General features: G+C 40.3%; 1 protein-coding gene and 1 pseudogene across 8 annotated transcripts in view; one reads left to right on the top strand and one right to left on the bottom strand.

Annotated features, from left to right (window-relative positions):
- The window catches only part of AUTS2 (activator of transcription and developmental regulator AUTS2), a 1,215,681-nt gene that overhangs the window by 102,744 nt on the left and 1,093,415 nt on the right, over nucleotides 1-19,522 (top strand). The window lies entirely within an intron of this gene.
- LOC132343865 (small ribosomal subunit protein eS6-like) lies at nucleotides 16,463-17,342 on the bottom strand (annotated as a pseudogene).

The raw sequence follows: 19,522 nt of genomic DNA, 5'->3' as shown, positions 1-19,522 counted from the left end.
TGAGTGCCCAGTTTAGACTGTCTTGGAAGAATTGGCTTGAGGGCAGAGAAGTTTGGAAAGCTCCTTTCTTCCTTTTTGGTGGCGTTGACCCCTGTAAAACCAGACTGAGGCTCTTTCGTTCTTTTTCCAGAAATAGGGTAGCATAGCTCATCTGGACTTGAACTAGTTGGTATTAATCATAGGAAGAGGCTTTGTGCGGGTGCCTTGTATAAATCGTTGAGCTATCCAGGTGGAGTGAAATTTGGCAACAGAGGAATGAGCCCCAGGAGGAGGTAACAATGGGTTGTGGAGGTCTGCAGTCCAAGCAGAAAATTTCACTTCATAGTCGTTTTTACTGTAACTTCTCTCTCTCAGTGTTGAGTAATGCCCATCTGGCCATTCAGAGAGTTTGGACAAGTTTTCACCCATGAGAGTGCTCTCCTTAAAGATGGTGAATCAGAGTCATTCATGGCTCTTTAAAAATGAGCACTTTTCTGAAACCATCCGTCTACTGTTCAGCAGTCCAGATAACGAGGTACTTTTGCTCTGAGTTTGTTGAAAGCACACACTGACTCAGGGTGGAAAGGGCAAAACCAAAGATTTTTCCTTCTATTGAATCTGTTCACCGTGAGGATGATTTTTATCCTTTAAATAAAATAAACCAGAACTCTGAATTTTATTAAGTGAGAAGTGTGGGGGAGTTAGTAATGAGGCAGAAATGAATCCTTATTTCTTAGAAAATTCTCCTCATTCTTGTTGAGCTGTGTCCATTGATCAAATTTAAGTCATTGCTTCAGTAGCATGATATAAAACATCTTCCTCCTTTTTGAAAGTTTCTTTTCTTTAAAAATTTCTAAAAAATATGCCATTATCTTCCCAAGTCACCTAAATAAACCAACTCAAGTATGAAGGGATCTGACATTACTTAAACAAAGCAAATGATTCTGATATTTTCTACTTGGGAGACTTTTTCTTCTTGAGGGCCAGCCCTCTCAACAGTGGGAAGAGCCAAAGCAAAATCAAATTAAACAATTCCCCTAATTCCCATAAGTAATTTCTAAATTATCCTTTTATATACCTTAGTTGGGTACAGCTTGCAAGTGAATATCACTGTGAGAGCTACAGTTTGCCAGGGTTTAGATCTTAATTAGCTTATGAGATTGCATCCTTTTGAAGCTGTATACCACAGGTTGTTGGCTAGTTTTCCAAAAGCAATTTAAATGCCCACTGTTATAATTAAGCTTGTTACTGGTTGTATGTTCTAGTTATAAACTGTATTTGGCAATTAAAGAAACTGAAAGTGAGGCTTTGGCCTGGAGTCCTTGGGATGCAGTGGACAAGCTTCCACATTAGTATCCTTTTAGGAGAGTCTCTGGTGTGGGTATAATACCTAGATAGTGGGTCATATCTTAGGTCCTTAAGTATTTACTGTTACTCCACAAGTTAAGAGCATTCTTAAGCTTTTACAAAAAAGCCAAAGTTACAGAATGTGAGTTCCTGATTGTGTTCGGTCTCTATATACAGGAGACAGAAATCTAAATTTCCAAATCACAGTCTTTTAGCTGAGAAGTCCTTTTAAAGAAGCATTGTCTTATCTTTAAGAAGGCAGCTTGACTCTGACAGTGAACACCTTAATCTGTTATATTAACATCTCTATTGTTCTGGCCAAATTTCTTGTCTGTTTGTTGAAAGAGGAGTTTGAGGGAAATGTTCCAGGTACAAGATGTGTTTAATATCTGTTTCTGAACCACACAGCATGCAGAAGTTGGTGAATGGCATTTCCACCATCTCACAGTGCGATTAGTCTGAGCTGGCCCTTGGGAGAGGCTGTGATTGTCAGGGCTGACCTTGATGACAGATACAGTTCTTAGTGGTTTTCTTTGCATGATGCTTGCCTTTTATCCTTTCTTTTCTTCTATTGACTGTTTTGGACTGTTCTTTGCTTCTCAGCACCAGAATGGCATAGTGACTGAGACCATGGGACAAAAGAGTCATTTAGTGTACACGTAGAAATCAATATTAAAAAAATGAGGTTGAGCTTTTCTTGTGTATTTTGTTTTGAAATCCATTTAGCACACATAGAGGAAAACGGACCTCCCGGTGGCTCAGCGGTAAAGAATCTGCCTGCAATGCAGAAGAGTCGCAGGTTCGATCCCTGGGTCGGGAAGATCCCCTGGAGGAGGGCATGGCAATACTGGCAATACTCCAGTATTCTTGCCTGGAGAATCCCATGGACAGAGGAGCCTGGCGAGCTGTAGTCCACGAAGTCGCAAAGAGTTGAACACAACTGAAGTGCACTATCTGTGTCTGTAGTTTATGTGGTTCCATCTCTTTGCCCTGCCTGTTTGTGCCCTTCACACACACCCCCAACACCCCTCCCATGCAGCTTTTAACATGAAAATGATAGTTTAAGAATGAGCTTAGCATTTAGAACTGGGCAGGAGGAATGCTTCACAGGATGTTAGAATCAGGGAAAAAGAAAAGGGCAAGTGACTACTGTTTGGTTTTGAGGAATAGTGGAAGGATTGATCCTATTTTAAATGTACTTCTTTCTAGTGTTTAAAAAGAATCCTATTTTAAATATGCTTCTTTCTAGAGTTCCTTTAAGGTCTTCATTAATAATTTAAATTACTTTCTTTATTGTGTAGAGAGATTAGAATTATTAGAGATACATTTTTTTTCCTTGGGAAAAATACTATTTATGGTTTTTGGGACATTAAGTCTATACTAGTATAGAATAAACTTGAAGTCTTATAAATCTAAGGACATTTGCTTTAATCCGTTTATACTAGCACTTCCTGTTCTTCGTTGGTAGTAAGTTTTACCCTGACTTATTTCTAGCCTTGTAAAAACAGAGGGAAAAACACCCAGGTTATTAGTTTGGTTTCTATCTTTGAGTTCTACACTGTTTCCCATGTACAGAACAAAATAAAACCTGTGTTTGCTGACATCCTTCAAGAGATGATTATTGGTTCTGAGGGAATGACGACCTCTAAAGCATACATTGGTATGCATTATGTGTGGTGTTTTAAGTTAAAATAGAACATAATCATCATGAAATAATACACACAAAGTGAGTTGTGATCATAAGATGAGATTGACTTTTAAAAATAAACAGTAGAACTTCTGAGCAGTCTACCTTACACATCTAAACAGTCAGGCTTCACCTGGGCTTCAGTTTCCTGCATAAAACCGCACTTAGCTTCCCAGTTTAGGATAGTGCCTGTCCTTTGCGTGTCCATGGTGTGCCACATCTCCATCTTTATGGTACTTCCACAGTTATTTATTTGTCTTATTCCTGCATTTAAGTATAAACTATTAGACCATGAGCAGATATTATGCTTCTTACTTTTCATTTTACTTTTCCCTTTTGAACTCTTGAAAAAACATTGAGATGTAATTGATAATACAATAAATTTCACATATAAGTATATTAAAGTTTTGACCTAGTGTCATGCATGAAGCTAGAGACTTCATTACTGATATCTGCAAAGATGATCAAGAGCGGCAATTAGAATTTGGAGCAGTGTACACTGCCACAATAACTGAAATCAGAGACACTGGAGTAATGGTTAAACTCTATCCAAATATGACTGCAGTCCTCCTTCCCAACACACAGCTTGATCAGTGAAAGATTAAACATCCCAGTGCTTTAGGATTAGAAGTTGGCCAAGAAATTCAGGTGAAATACTTTGGACGTGATCCAGCTGATGGAAGAATGAGGCTTTCTCGTCAAGTGCTCCAGTCTCCAGCTACAACTGCTGTCAGAACTTTAAATGATGGAAGTAGTATTGTAATGGGAGAATCTGTTTCACAGTCATCATATAATTCTTCCTGGTGATTTTTTTTAAAGAATTCTAGAGTGATATTCTATATTCTGTAGAGCAAAATTTCAGTAGCATCTTCCAACGTGTAGATTTATATATAATATAAATATATTCTAATGATTTGTGTGGAAATGCTCACTTTACATATTCCACTTTTTAAATTCCAAGTTACCTGTATTATTATTTACATTATGAATCAGTACGTATTTGTTATTAAAAGTAAATCATTTATACATGTAAGACTCCTAACTGCTAATAATTTGGAAAAATAAAACTAGTTCTTAACCTCTAGAGACCAGTGGAGAAGGAAATGGCAACCCACTCCAGTATTCTTGCCTAGAGAATTCTGTGGACAGAGGAGCCTGGTGGGCTGCTGTCCATAGGGTCGCATGGAGTGGGACACAACTGAAGCGATGTAGCATGCATGCATACAACCATTCCACGCTTAGAGAAATGAGCGTATTTACCAGCCCCCAAAGCTTTCCCATGCTGCCTTCATAATTCTTTTCTGCTTCTCCTCTCCATTCCCTGTCCTGAGGCAGCCACTGATCTTTCTATCACTATAGATTAATTGGCATTTCCATTAATTTTATATAAATGTAATCTCACACAGTATGTATTCTTTTCTTTAGTTTTTGTTGTTGTTGTTACTCAATATAATCGTTTTGGGCTTCCCAGGTGGCATGCTAGTGGTAAAGAACCTGCCTGCCAATGCAGGAGACACAAGAGCTGTGGTTTCAATCCCTGGGTCAGGAAGATTCTTTGGAGGAGGGCATGGCAACCCACTCAAGCATTATTGCCTGGAGAATCCCATGGACAGAGGAGCCTGGTGGGCTGCAGTCCATAGAGTCGAAAGAGTTGGGCGTGACTGAAGTGACTTAGCACAATAATTATTTTGTGATTTATTCACATAGTAGTGGGTATCAATAACTCCCTTTTTATTGCTGAAAACCATTTCATTGTTTGGATGTACCAAAGTTTGTGTATCCATTTATCTCTTTGGGGGCATTTGGATTGTTTCCAGTTTTCTGCTATTAAAAGGAAACTGCTATTAAAAGGAAACAGCCTACCAATCTTTGTATGAGTATATGGTCTCATTTCTTTTAGGTAAATACTTAGGAGTGGAATGCATAGGTCATATGGCACATATATGTTTAAATTTTTTAGGAGCTGCCAGTTTTCTAAAATGTTTGTACCATATTACATTCCCATCAGGATTATGTGAGTTCCAGTTCCTCTATATTCTTGCAACACTTGATATGGCCAATATATTAACATTTTTAACCATTTTAAGAGGCATGTAGCAGAATCTCATTGTGGTTTAAGTTTGTGTTTCCTTAATAACTAGTGATGTTGACCATCTTTTCATTTGCTTGCCATTCATATTATCTTCTTTTGTGAAGCGTGTGTTCAAATCTTTAGTCCACTTCTTGAAAACTGGGTTGTTTTCTTTTTATTGACTTTAAGAGTTCTTTATGTATTCAGAATTCAAGTATTTTGTCAGATATATGATTTGCAACTATGTTCTTCCAGTCTGTGGTTTGCCTGTTCATTCACATTAACAATGTCTTTAGAACAGAATTTAAAATTTTGGCAAAGTGCAATTATCAGTTTGTTCTTTTGTAGATTATATTTCTGTTGTCATTGCTAAGAAATCTTTGCTTAACCCAAGGTCATAAACATTGTCTTCTAGAAATTTTGTAGTGTTGGATTTTATTTACATTTAAGTCTGTGAATCATTTAGAGGAAATTTTAGTGTATGATGTGAAGTATAGATTGAAATTAATTTTTATATTATACCCAATTGTAACATCTTTTGTTTAAAAGATTGTCCCTTCTCCACTGAATTACCTTTGAACCTTTATAAAAAGTTAGTTGTCTATATATATGTGTGGATCTATTTTATTCTGTATTCTGTCTGTTCTGTTAGATCTGTATGTCTCTCCCTTCTCCAATATCACACTATCTTGATGACTGTAGCTTTATATTAATATCTAGTAGCATTAATTTTCCAACTTTATTTTTTTTCAACCATTGACTATTGGTTCCTTTGCTTTTCTATATAAATTTTGGAATAATTTAATCTGTAACTATAAAAATACTCTCCTGGGATTTTGATTGAAATTTCATTAAATCTACAGATCAATTTGGGGAGAATTTTTTACTGTGTTGAATTTTCTGTTCTGTGATCACAGTATGTCTCCCATTTATTTTGATCTTTTATGACTTCTTTCCATCAACATGTAGTATTTAGCATACTTTCACATGTATTTTATACTTACTCTTTCTTTAGGATTCTTTACCATCTGAGCCATGAGGGAAGCCCACTTACTCTTTCTACATAGCCTAATTCAAAAGGTTTAGAGCCTTTGGTGCTGTTCCTGAGACATATTTATATTATACCTACTAATAATTTCAGTTGTGTTAGTTTTCACCATTGCCTTAGTTTTTCTGAAGAAGACAAATTTCATTTGGAGTCAAGCCAAAGGAGGTCACTGACTACCTAGGTAACTCTGCTTAGATTGAACATCAGTGAAAGACTTTAAAGCAATTGGTGTAACTCATTCTTTGGCTCATATAATTTTTTTTTTCTTGAGGCAGAAGCAAAACTGCTTTCAGAAGTGTTTAGAGTAATTATAATCCAACTGTGTTTAAAAGAATAAATGGCTGAAGAGCTAACTACTTTTTATGCTGGGTAGGTAGCAGCCCTGAGGACATTGGTGACTCTTGAAGCACTATCAATGTTTCTTATCCAGAAAGCAGTGAAGGACATATTTTAGGTTAGGAAGCAGATAATTTATAGGCCAGTGAAGTGCCATGTTCCAGTGGAAGGATTCCTTAGAGGTCATTAGTTCACAGAAAGGGAAAACAAAGCCTGAGACTTGGTGTCATTGGAGGACCATACTATATACTCTTAGTGAATTCTTCCTGAAAGCCAGTCTGTTTCCATCAAAACCTACAGATACATAGCCCTTCCCACTCAGTAGATTATGTTTGATCAGGTTGGGCAGTCAGACTGGAGGGACGGGAATTGGGATTGGGTTGTTAGAGTCAGGGTGGTCATTGATCAGTGATGATGGTGTGACCAAGGCTCATGATGAGAACTTCCCATGAGGGGAAACTGGGGGTGATGATCACTTACGTAAACTGGTGGAGTTAACTTCCTGCCAGGCACTATCCTAAGTGATTTATGTATGTGAGCTCCTTTAATCTTAACAGCCTTGTGAGGTGTAGTTACTGTAATTATTCCATTTTGTGAGTGAATGAAATGAGGCACGGAGGGATCAGCAGTTTTTCTAGCAAGCGTTAGAGGTGGGAGAGGATCCGGGCGATCTGACTCTAGACTGTACACTCTGAACCTCTGCACGGCCTGACAGACTGCCCAAGAACGTGTCTATTTTGAGAGCCCATAGGGAAATAACCCCCTCTGCCAGTCTCAGGGAACTTGAGTTTCATGTTTGTTTGTTTGTTTTAAGTTTTAAGACAAGAGAGACTTCTGTCAGTGGTAAGCTTTAGACTTTTTACTTCCAAAATTCTAAATTGAAAATTCCCTAGAACATATAGGTTTTCTAATATTAAGTATATATGTGATTGTAAATGTTTCATTTGTTCAGAATGTCCCTTCTCTTCCATAACTGCATATTAATCTGTTTTAAATGTTTGTATTCCAAGTTTTTTTTTCCCCCGTCTCCAAAGAAGACCGAGTCAGGCTTATGTCAAAATGCAATTGACGGTGGCTTAGACTGGGAATGTGACAAGAGACTGTACAGATACGTATGTAGTTGACTCTTGAACAATGTAGGGATTAGGGGCACTGACCTGACCCATATATAACTTATAGCTGACTGTCTTTATCTGTGGGTCTTCCACATCCGCAGTTCTGCCTCTACGGGTTCAACCAACTGGGGATTGTACAGTATACTATAGTATTTACTATAGAAAAAACTCCACATTTAAGTATAGACTCGCACTGTTCAAAGCAGTGTTGTTCAGGGGTCAGCTGTACTTATATGGGGCCAGGTATAAGCACTTTTAAAGAATCCCAGCCACTAATAGAACCAAGCACAGCATTGGAGAGCAGAGGCTGTGGAGTAGCTGTCTGCCTCCAGGCAACAGGGCACTTCTGGGTGACACTGGCCGCCTGCCCCTTGCGTGTAGGCACTAGAGAATAGGAAAGGCACTCCAATGACTCTGTGTTTGTGGCCTCATGTGGAAACTTCACAGCATCTCAGCTGCTTGCTCCTTGGTAGGAACAGTGTATCATGAGTTTAACTTGTAGGGGAAATGAGGACAGGAAAGTTGGACAGCATTTTCCACTTGGTAGAGGATGGAGACCAGGGGATGGAAGGGAGCAGAAGAAAAGTAGAAAGTGATGATTTTTAGGTATTTGTTTCACGGTTTTCTATTGTTGAAGGAGCCATACCCACAGTAGTAGCATTTCTGCTTGGGAGTGGGATGGAAGTAGATCTTCTGGAATGTGTTCTGGAGCTGTTCCTTCTTGAAGCAGGGAGCACAGATGATTGTTTGGAAAGGCTCTGTTTCTCAGATGTGCCCACATGTGCACAGTGTCCCAGTTTTTGTTAACTACAGAAGCTAAACAGAGGGTGGTTGGAAAGAGTTCATCCACTTTTTGAATTCTTGGGTGAGATTGTTAAATGATAGCCATGCACTGGCTAAAATGAGAGTCTTTTTTTTCCTGGCAGCAAAGGAGGCCAAAGATGGTATTTGAACTTTGACTCTTCAATTTAAGTCACTAAAAATTTATTGAGTGTGCCAGGTATGTGACATGAACATGAGATATGGAACCAAAGGCTAGTTGTTAAAGCAGTTTATGTCGGTCTGGATAGACCTCCACTTCTCATATAGATTTCTGTACTTCTCATAAAAGACAAAGATTATCATTGATAAATGGTATTAAGAGTCTATCGTTTAAAACTATTCAGCAAATATTACCCATTCTTTCTGAGAAAGTATGGGTGTATCACGATCTTTGGTGGGTCTGTTAGTTTTCTGTTTGCTGCTGTAACAGAATTACCACGCAGTTGGTGACTTAAAACCACACAAGTTTATTATCTTCAGTTTTGTAGGTTAGAAGTCCAGCAGGAGTGTCTCTGGGCCTAAAGTCAAGGTGTCAGCAGGACTGCATTCCTTCTGGCAGCTCCAGGGGAGGTTCCTTTGCCTGGTCCTTTCCAGCTGCTGGCATTTTTTCATGTTCCTTGGCCTGTGGTCCTGCCTTTATTTCAGAGCCAGCAGTAGCAGGCCAGGTCCTTCTCATGACACCATCTCTGTTTCCTGCTTGCAGTCACACCTTTCTCTTCCTCTAAGATTACGTTAGCCCCACCTGGACAAATCAGAGTGATCCGTTGCAGATCAGCTGATCAGCATCCTTAATTTACAAACTTAATTCCCCTTTGCTGCTGCTAAGTCACTTCAGTTGTGTCCGACTCCGTACGACCCCAGAGACGGCAGCCCACCAGGCTCCCCTGTCCCTGGGACTCTCCAGGCAAGAACACTGGAGTGGGCTGCCATTTCCTTCTCCAATGCATGAAAGTGAAAAGTGAAAGGGAAGTCGCTCAGTCGTGTCCGACTCTTAGCAACCCCATGGACTGCAGTCCACCAGGCTCCTCCGCCCATGGGATTTTCCAGGCAAGAGTACTGGAGTGGGATGCCATTGCCTTCTCCGATAATTCCCCTTTGGCATGTCATATATTCAGAGGTTCCGGGAATTAGGACCTTGAGCACCTTTTGGGAGCCGTTATTCTCCCTCCACAGTTGTTGTTAGTCGCTCAGTCGTGTCTGACTTTTTGTAGCCCCAGGGACTGTAACCCACCAGGCTCCTCTGTCCATGCAATTGTCCAGGCAAGAATACTGGAGTGGGTTGCCGTTCTCTTCTCCAGGGGATCTTCCTGACCCAGGAAATGAACCCAGGTTTCCGGCGTTGTCAGCAGATTTATTACTGTCTGAGCTACCAGGAAGCCCCTCCATAGTAGGAGAGACCTTTTTTTTGGAAATTTTTTGCTCATTTTCCCATCAAATGAAATTATTTAAAGCCCTCCCCCTCTCTCCTGTATAATGAATTGTTTCCTGTGAGTATGTGCTTTGTATGTGAGTGGTAGAAGGCTTGTCACTCATTACTTTTATACCTCACTCCTCCTCATTGTGATAAAACCCATCACCTAAACCGTTGACAGTTAGTTTCATAGAATCTTAGTGCTGGAAGGAAGCTAGAGATGGTTGCAGCCAGGCTGGCCTGCAGATGCCTGCAGACACACCTTATTACGTCTCTTCCAACTGGCTGTTCCACCTTTGCTGACATGGAATGGGCCTGCCTTGGGAGATCATATCTTCTTAACAGCTCCATTTTTTTTCTGTTAGAAAATTCCTGCTTTATATTGAGAGGAAGTCCCTCTCTTTGCAGATTTCTGTCGGTTCTTTCTTATTTTACTCTCTGGGGTCATATTGAATAAATGTAATTTCCTCTTTCACACTTGAAGCCCTTGAGATTTTTTTTAAAGACAGCTATCATATCCCCCAAGTATTCAAACTAAAAAAAAAAAAATCTCCATTTCTTCAGTTGGGTCTCATATGAAACTATCTCGAGACTCCTTTCCATCCTGGTACCTCTCCTGAGTATGATACAACATGAAGAAGGGGAGACTGAAGGATGGTTTAATAGGAGCATTTAAATGCTGGGGGAATTATTATACAGAGGAGGTTGGTAATATCTCTGCCATTACCACGGAAACAAGAAATCACAGGCTTACATTGTGGCTGAAGAGATTTAGGTATCAGGAAACCTGTCTTAACCTCGTGGATTGAGATAGTACAATGGACTGCCATGGGAAGTTGAGGGATCTTTTGCCCTAGAAATGTATAAGACAAGCCTTTAACCTCACGATTCATTTATTTCATATAAGAGACTTTGCTTTTAGTGAAATGTTCTGCTTAAAGAACATTCTTGTCACTGCTTGTCATCCATGCCTGATGCCTGGATTTCCCTCTTGTGTTGGCTCATTGGATGTAAGGCATCATCATGACTGCTGTTAATCACAGGGGGAAGGAATATGGTTCAGGGCTTTATGAAGGAAGGGAAACAGTGGCGTAGCTCAGGATAATTAATAGCAAGTGGAGTGACAGTTTGATTCCCTGGTAGGGACCCTGGCATTGTTAAAGGAAAAAATCACTTTATTCTTTCATAGAGAGAGGCAGCTGTAATTCTGGTTGGATGGAATCCAATTAAAAGGAACTGACATGCAAATTGATGATCAGACAGTGTGAGCATAGAAAAAGTCCAAGAAGAGTTCTGTAAGAAGTGGCAGAGAACAGTGTAAGTAATTTGGCATGGTAATGTGAGTAAGAAAAATGGAAACATATGGGTTGGCTACCTGAACAATTATAAGTGTGGAATCTCAGCCAGGAGAGAGCAGGAGGCTACTTGGTTTGATGGGTTTATAGCTACTAAACTTTTAGACATCTTCATGTTGAAACATGCATTTTAGGAATTATATATAGCCTTTCACAATAGAATGATTATAAATCAACCCAAACTGGTAGAGGTTAAATATAATATTCCCAAGAATATATGATGGGAGACCAAGCTTGGCTCTTGGAATGATCTCATTGTACACATACTTCACCTGACCTGATGATGTATACTTAAAGATTTGTGTGAAAATTGACTCCTAAATTTAGGATGAAATAGGAGAGCTTGCCATTTATAGTAATGATATTATGAATCATTTTCAAAAGTGAAAAATCCATTTATAACCAAAGTCATGCCCAATTTATCCTTTGAGTAAATTCATAAGTCCATATGTTAGTTTTGCTTAAACAAAGGTACTTTTCTTTGAAATGAAGTAATTGTAGAGACATGTAGCAGTTAAGCTTTGGAGTAACAGAGGGAAAAAAATGGGCAGAATTTTCTAAGAAGTCAGATATATTGCTTTTTAGGAAGGAAAATTCTGCTTAGGAAGTCAGATAGCCTCTGCTGTTATTATGAGAGAAGGAGAAGGCTGCCCAGTGTATTACAGGGAGATTTATTAGGATCTTTTGGGAACTGCAGCGGAAAAGGCTGTGAAATGTTTTGAAGAATGTGAAAGTAAGACCACAGCATTTTCTAGACTTAATTCAGAAGAAACACAAAGAAGGTGAAATGGAGTTCAACCTGAGGAAGCTGTTTAAGATTGAGGAGCTAAGACTTTACCAGCAGCAGCGAGAGGACCAGTGTGTTGTGGGCAGTATTTGCAGTCAGCTGGAGAGCGTCCAGTTGTCACAGTGGATGGCAGCAGGGACCATTAACAAAGGAGATTCAGGATGACCAGGTGTGAGTAGTGTGCTGCATTGGTGCCAACTCCAGGTGATTTTGCCCCCCGAAGCCACTCTGCTCGGGTTCTCCTGCAGCTGTCCACTCTGCCAAGGGCTGTCACATTTATTTTCCACTCTGCCCCAGATGGTCCTACCCTCAAGAGCCCTTCCCTCACTTGATTCAATTTTCTGATAGAAGCTTCCTTATCAGGGAGACTTTCCCTAATAATCTAAAGCAAGCACTCTTTCTTCCCTTTCTCTGCTGTACCTTTCTTTACAGCACTTGTGCTCGAGGTAGAAAACAGAAATATTTTTCTCTTTTCTCTCTAGTAGAATTAAGTTCCATAGAAGTTCAGACCCAGTTTGTTTTGCTTACTGTGTTCCCAGCTCCTAATCCATACACATTTGTGGAGTGGAATTTAGGGAGTCTCTGTGATAGGATCTTGGAATGAGAAGGGGAATCAGTTGCTGTCCTGTGTTACAATATGTTACATAGTTATAATTCTGATGACCTCAGCAGACAGTGCTGTGAGCTTTGAGAAATAAGTTGGGGATAGTCATCATAGAGAGCTTCCCAGGTATCTCAGTGGTGTAGAATCCTCATGCCAAGCAGGAGACATGGGTTTGATCCCTGGGTAAGGAAGATCCCCTGAAGAAGGAAATGGCAACCAACTCCACTATTCTTGCCTGGGAAATAATCCGTGGACAGAGGAGCCTGGTGGGCTACAGTTCATGGGGTTGCAAAGAGTCAGACAGGACTTAGAGACTAAACAATTCATCACAAGACTGGAGCTGAAGTGGTTCTGTTTTGGTGGTCAAGACTAGGAAGAATACTGTAGACTGACAAAAGGGTAAATATAGTTGCAAAGATTTAGAAATGAGTCTTGTGTTTGGAAATCCATCAATGATCTTGATTTGACTGCTGGAGCACAGGTGCGTGGTGAAACCTGACACAGGGGTGGGAGGTATGGTTGGGAAAGACATTTGGTACATAAGTCACAATCTGATTGTGGTGAGATTTGGGGAGTGGTGAGCCCAAAACTCTACATCTGAATGATACTGTGAAGGAGGGATCAGAAGAGGGAAGAGTGGAGAGAGAGAGGATGTAGAGCAGGGGTAGATGTGAGTTTTCCAACCTTGGGATGCAGGATAAAGTTTGGGACCTCCACACTGAAGGACAGAAGAATGAAAAGCAGTTTCTTTTGTTACTGGATGACTGATGATATACTGTATATAGGTGGTGGCTAAAAGTTGAAGATGAGTAGCTCTTGTAACTGTTTAGTTTTTTCCACAGGGATAAAGCTGTGCCCTTGGCACGAAAGGAGAAGAAAAGGCCATTTTGGTTCATAGAATAGAAAACTGTAACTGAGAACTCCCTTGGCAGATGGGTAGGAATTCTCTACCCATCTAAAACACTCTAGCTGGTGTTTTGGCAGCTGCATGGCCTCACACAGTTCATTTACCTGCAGTTCTGTTTCTCTTTCAAGAATGGACTTTATTGATATGCTTACATTGTTAAAGTGCAGATCGAAGTATACTGTTGGGGAAATTTATGAATTCCTTTTATAAATACTGGGTAAGGTTAGGAGTCCTTTCCTTTAATAGAAATAGATATGAGGACTTCCCTGGTGGCTCAGATGGTAAAGCGTCTGTCTACAATGCAGGAGACCCGGGTTCGAGCCCTGGGTTGGGAAGATCTCCTGGAGAAGGATATGGCAGTCCACTCCAATATTATTGCCTGGAAAATCCCATGGACAGAGGAGCCTGCCAGGCTACAGTCTATGGGGTCTCAAAGAGTCGGACACGACTGAGCGACTTCAGTGTGAGGAGAGTAGATCTTAAATACTCACCCTTCCTCCCCCAACCCAGCAAACAAATATGGAGACATAGATCTGGAACTGCGTTCTTCCTGGAATGTGGTGTCAACAAAGTATCAGAGCCACTTGCACCCTGAGAAAGTATGACCATTTCTAAGAGGTGGGCTGCACATTTTTTATTTAAGAGCAGACAGGATAGGAGCGACTTTTTGCTGCTTGTAGTCTCTGTGTCAGCAGTTGGTGAGGGCTACTGCAGAGCAGAAGCAAAAGGAGTATTTGATTGTGTCGGATGTGCTCCTGGTATTAACCTGCAGGTCGCAGCAGTTCTTGTTCCAAACGGCTGTGTACCAGGCAGTTGGACACTTTATCCTGAATTTTACTCCGTCATGCACAGCAGCTCTTGTAGGTGCATCCCCCTGCCCCTGCCCCCGCCCCAGCACTTCAGCCTTGGTCATTTGGAGTAGTTGACTTGTGGTGTAATACAGAGTGTTGCATAGGCTGCATAGCTCCCTGAGATCTTTCAGGATATGTGGATACTCTACATTTTAGAGTGCTTTCTTTACTTGGATAAGGAAGAAGAAAGAAATGTTAAGGATTGCTTTGAAATAGGTCCATTTTTTAGAGTTTAAACTTGGGCAAAGGATAGAACAGCTTAGTGTCCGATAATAAGTAATGTTCCTAGAGTCCTAGAACTAGGTCCTAATTCCAGCTTTCCCACTTGGTACTTACGTGACCGTGGGGAAAGTTACTTAGTTTCTGCATTTGTAAAATGGGGGATAGTAATAGCACCTGCTCTAGAATGGTTGTGAGAAATATGCAGTAAATACATGTAGATCTTTTCTCTCAAGGACCAGCTTGCAATACATGCTCTTTAAATGTTAGTTGATGAAAAAAAAAAGAAAAATAAATGTTAGTTGATGTTATTCCTGGCTTTCTCAGAAGTCATTGGCAGTTCTAAGGCTTCACAAGATAGGCTGGCAAAACCAAGGCTTTTCTGTTTGCTGTGTCAGAAAGTGACTTGGTGCTAGAAATGATTCAGTGGGTAGGGTGTGGACTGTAGGAAGCTTCAGTACCCCAGTCCACTGGCCTTATATATGAAACAGCTCATTACACTCTCATGTTAGTTCAGTGAAATGGATAAGGAGTCTCAGTCTGCCTCCTCAGGCAGCTTCAGAAGTCAAGCTGAGCTTCTCAGAGTATCTGGGAATCACCTGGGAATAGGATAGATGCCTGCAGCACAGTGGTAGGGGATGGTGGTTGGGACCCAAGAGGAAACAACAGAAGCAGTTGATCCTAGCAAGCAGGAGAGGGGTCACCAAGGAATTTCTGAGTCAGTCAGTAAGGGAGCTTGGTGATAATGGCGAAAAGAAATCTCTCAACTGGAGGAGTCAGACCACCTTGGACGTCACCCCTGACCCGCCACCAATATTGTATGTTACATCCCCATGGGTGAATCCTGTTTCCTTGCTGACCATCAGTTTCTTTGCTGTAAAATGATCAGATGATTTCCTGACTGCTTTTCTACTCTAGACTCCGTGATTTCACCACTTCATGGCTTTTAAGAACTGTTAGAGGCAGGACTGTTGCAGAACACCCTGCTGTAGACTTTGGTCTGTGTGAATCTTTAGTTTTGTTTTTTCGTTCTTTCAAAGAAGTTTCTGTTCAAAAGACCATGAAGCATTTCATCATTGGCCTTTGAGGGAGCTGTCTCTTTAATCTCTCACGTTTCCTTTTTTCCCCTACAAATGATATCCACAGGACTGCTGTTGTCTTCTGCTCTCTGGATCAGCACTTTTGCAGGGAAATGAAAACATTGCACTTTTAAAGGTGCAGAAAGCAAAAACTGTCGCATCAGAATTCAAGGTTACAGAATTGGTTAGCTTTCTGGTTTGTTTTGCTGAGCTGAAGGAAAAAGATTTGATTGAGTGCTACTGCTTAGGGATAAATATTAATAACCACAAAAATCCCCCAGTGGTAAATTTTTTGCCCTCTTTACAAATAATTTCAAGTCATCATCTAGGACTGGGATTATTATTGTCAACTATATACAAATCTGAGAAATGTTGAGTAAGTGGATGAAGGATGTGGTTGGAGAGAAACAACTGGTGGGGGTAAATATCTAGAGAAGACATCTGTTCTGCTTTCTTGATGTGTACATTATTATTTTATAATGTGTTCTTTTAAAAAAGATTTTATGTGCTTACTTAGGTTGTGCTGGGTCTTTGTTGCTGCACTCGGGCTTTCTGTAGTTGCAGTGAGCAGAGGCTACCCTCTAGTTGTGGTGCTAGGACTTCTTACTGTGGTGGCTTCTCTTGTTGCAGAGCACGGGCTGTAGAGTGCAGGCTCAGTGGTTGTGGTGCATGGCTTTAGTTGCCCGAGTCGTCTGGAATCTTCCTGAACCCTGCATTGGCAAGCGGATCCCCAGTCACTAGACCACCAGGAAAGTCCTGTAGCATTATTTTGAATTTTAATTTGTTACAGTTCAGATACATAAGTATCTAGCAGCTGCCTCCTTATAACATCAGTTGATAAAAATAGTATTAGAAAAAAGTTGTCAAAAGAAGTAGAATTTTTTTTTAAAGATTTTAAGAACTGAAGTTCTTTTCTGACATCTGATCTTATTTGTTTGTTAATTTTAGAATATCTCATTTTTTGATTGGACTCAGAAGTGGAAGCTCTCAGGGAGCCTCTGACTCTTGGCAGTCTGTTCATGGCATTTTTCTTTGGCCTCTTTCATTCTCTTGGCCAAAAATTTAGCATATTCTGCAGCTTCTTCTTTATTTTTCTCAGTATGCTGTTTCTTCAGAGCAATATGCTGATGTTTGTGTTGCAGAACACGTGGAGTAACAAGATGCCGAATCCTGGGGGCTTTGGTTCTAGGTTTCTTACCTTCTTGGTTTAGGGGCTTTCTCACAACATACTGGTAGACTTGTCTTTAGAGAGACTGATAAGTTTGTGGATTCTGCTAGCTCTTTTGGGCCCCGGGCGACAAGGCACAGTAGTATCAGTGAGTCCAGGAATATCCTCTTTTTTCACAATGACCAAAGTGAGAACAGTCAAATTGGCATCCAAGATGCAGCACTGTACAGATTTGTGCTTTCTTTCTCCAGTCTTCCTTGGTCTGTAACAGAAATGCCCCTTTCTCAGTAGTAGAAGACTTGGCCTTGGGTCAAGACACCCTGCTTCACAGGGAAGCCCTGTTTGTCATTCCCACCACTGATTCGGACCATGTAACCCTTTCATTCTTCACCCACAGCACCAGCAGCAACTTCTGTGACCATACTCTTCTCATAAAAGGTATTGAACTCATTCATCGTCTACTTCAATGAGTTTTTGGCAGCCAGTGGCCAGGAAAGAGATGTTCAGCTTCATTCTGAAGCGGCCAACTGCCTCTGAGATGCAGCGAAAAAAGAACTGAAGTGTTTTTAAACTTTGATATTCCAAAGAGAAGAATTGTTAGGTTTGGTTTGAGAGTTCCCAGTAATACCCAAGTAGATCTTTACCACAGACTTAAAATACACTCATGTGCAGTTCTTTGGTTTGTTTTTGTTTTGTCCTCTGTCCCAGCTGACTTTAGGGGAAAGGTAGTATGGTATAGTTATTACTTTACATGTAAAATCAATAGAAATATACCAAACACTAGCTGTATACCAGAATTTACCACCATTAAAATAGAGCTGGTCCCCTCTGCTCTCATGGAGTCCACCTGAGTAAGGTACAAAAGTTTGAAAAGTAAGCATAATTATCTCGCAAATAGAGAAAGAAGAGTATGATAGGCATGCTGTTATTTCCAGCAGATCGCCTACCACATAGGCTTCATATGCTAGAAGTGCTCATTAAGTACTTGGAGAGGATAGAAGAGGGGGCATTTGCAGCTTGGAGAGAGATCAGAGAAACCTTTACGAAGGAGGTGATATGACAATGATATTTCAAAAGACAGGAAAGAGTATCCATGTAGATGGGTAGGGTTGACGTTCCAGGGAGAGAGACTAGCCTGAGGAGGTACCTGCCTCCTTTTCAGGTCCTGAAAGTAACTAGGTACAGTGTTGCTGGAGGCCTGGGTTTATGTTAAGGGTAGCGGCAAATGAAAGGCAGAACGCAGGCTCTTTGAGGACTGTCTGAGAAGATTTGAGAAGGTGTGTTATGGGAGTTGTATTTTGGAAAGAGTTGCTAGTTCTCCCAGATTTCAGTGTTTCCTGAAATAGATGTACTGTGTAATGTGGAAGTACACGATCAGATCAGTTCATCAGTATCCCACTGCCATACATGTATGTGCAAAATTTGGGCAGCAAGATGTAGTATGTAGGGTGTTATATGAAAATACGGGATACACACACATACAGTGTTAGTTTGGACAAGAAATCATTGTGATGCTGGTTGATGGAGAGCACAAATGAGGAAAGGGGTTAGGGAGAGATGTTGAAATCGCCCTGCCCCCTCTACCTCCCACTCCCTGCAGGGGTCCTCAGTTTATCGATAACTACAAGTTATAATCACCCGGGGGTCATAAACTTCTTTGGTACAGTTTGCATGTAGTAAAATGCACAAACCTAAAGTGTGCAAACCAGTGAATTTTGACAAATAGGCATATGCCAGCCCAGTTCGAGAACAGTCATCACCTGAAACATTCCTTAGTCCTCACCTCTAGTCGTCTCTTCTCGTTCCTGCCACTGTTCTGATGCCTGTCATCACAGCTGCTTTTGATCTTCGTAAAAATGAAATCATATAGTGTGTACTTTTGTGTGCTTGGCTTCTTTTGTTAGTATTTTTGAGGTGGTTCTATGTTGTTGTATGACTCAGTTCTTCTTTTATTGCCAGTAGTCTTCTGTTGTTAGATATGCAACTATTTGTTAACTGTTTCTCTTTTGGTGGGCATTTGAGTTGTTTCTTTTGACTGCTGTTAATAAAGCACTGTTGTATAAAGGTTGTTGTTCTTTTGTAAACATAGGTCCTAGATTCCTGGTTTGCATAGATTCCTAGGAGTGAAAATGTTGGGTCATAAGGTATGTACATGTATTTAACTTTGTAAGAAATTGCTACAGTTTTCCAAAGTGGTTGTACCAGTTTACACTCCCACCAGTATTGCACAAGAGTTCTTGTTAATTCATATCTTCAAAAATATTTTGTGTTGCTAGTCTTTTTAATTGTAGCCATTGTAGTGGGTATAAAATGGTGATCTCATTATGTTTGAATTTGCATTTTCCTAATGACTAAGTGGTACTGAACACTCTTCTGTGAGGTGTTTGTTCAAATCTTTTGACCATTTAAAGTTGGATTGTCTTTTTATTATTGATTTATAGAAGCTCTTTATGTATTTTGGTACAAGGCTCATGTCAGATATATGTAATATGAATGCATCTTCTGGTCTGTGGCTTTAGGCATCATTAGGCAATTTCCTAATGGTATCTTTATGAGCAGGAATTTTAAATTTTGATTAAGTTTAGTCCATCTTATTTTCCCCTTGTATGTTTGAGTCTTGTGTGTCATCTCTAAGAAATCTTTACTTAACCTAGGTTATGTTTTCTTCTTTGCATTTATATGCATTTATATTTTGGTTTATGTTTTATCTGATTTTTGTGTGTGATGTGAGTTAGG

The sequence above is a fragment of the Bos taurus genome, chromosome 25 (genome assembly GCF_002263795.3).
Source record: "Bos taurus isolate L1 Dominette 01449 registration number 42190680 breed Hereford chromosome 25, ARS-UCD2.0, whole genome shotgun sequence".
Taxonomy (NCBI): Eukaryota; Metazoa; Chordata; class Mammalia; order Artiodactyla; family Bovidae; genus Bos; species Bos taurus.
Note: the sequence above shows the minus strand (reverse complement) of the source record. Positions and strands in the feature narration are given on the sequence as shown.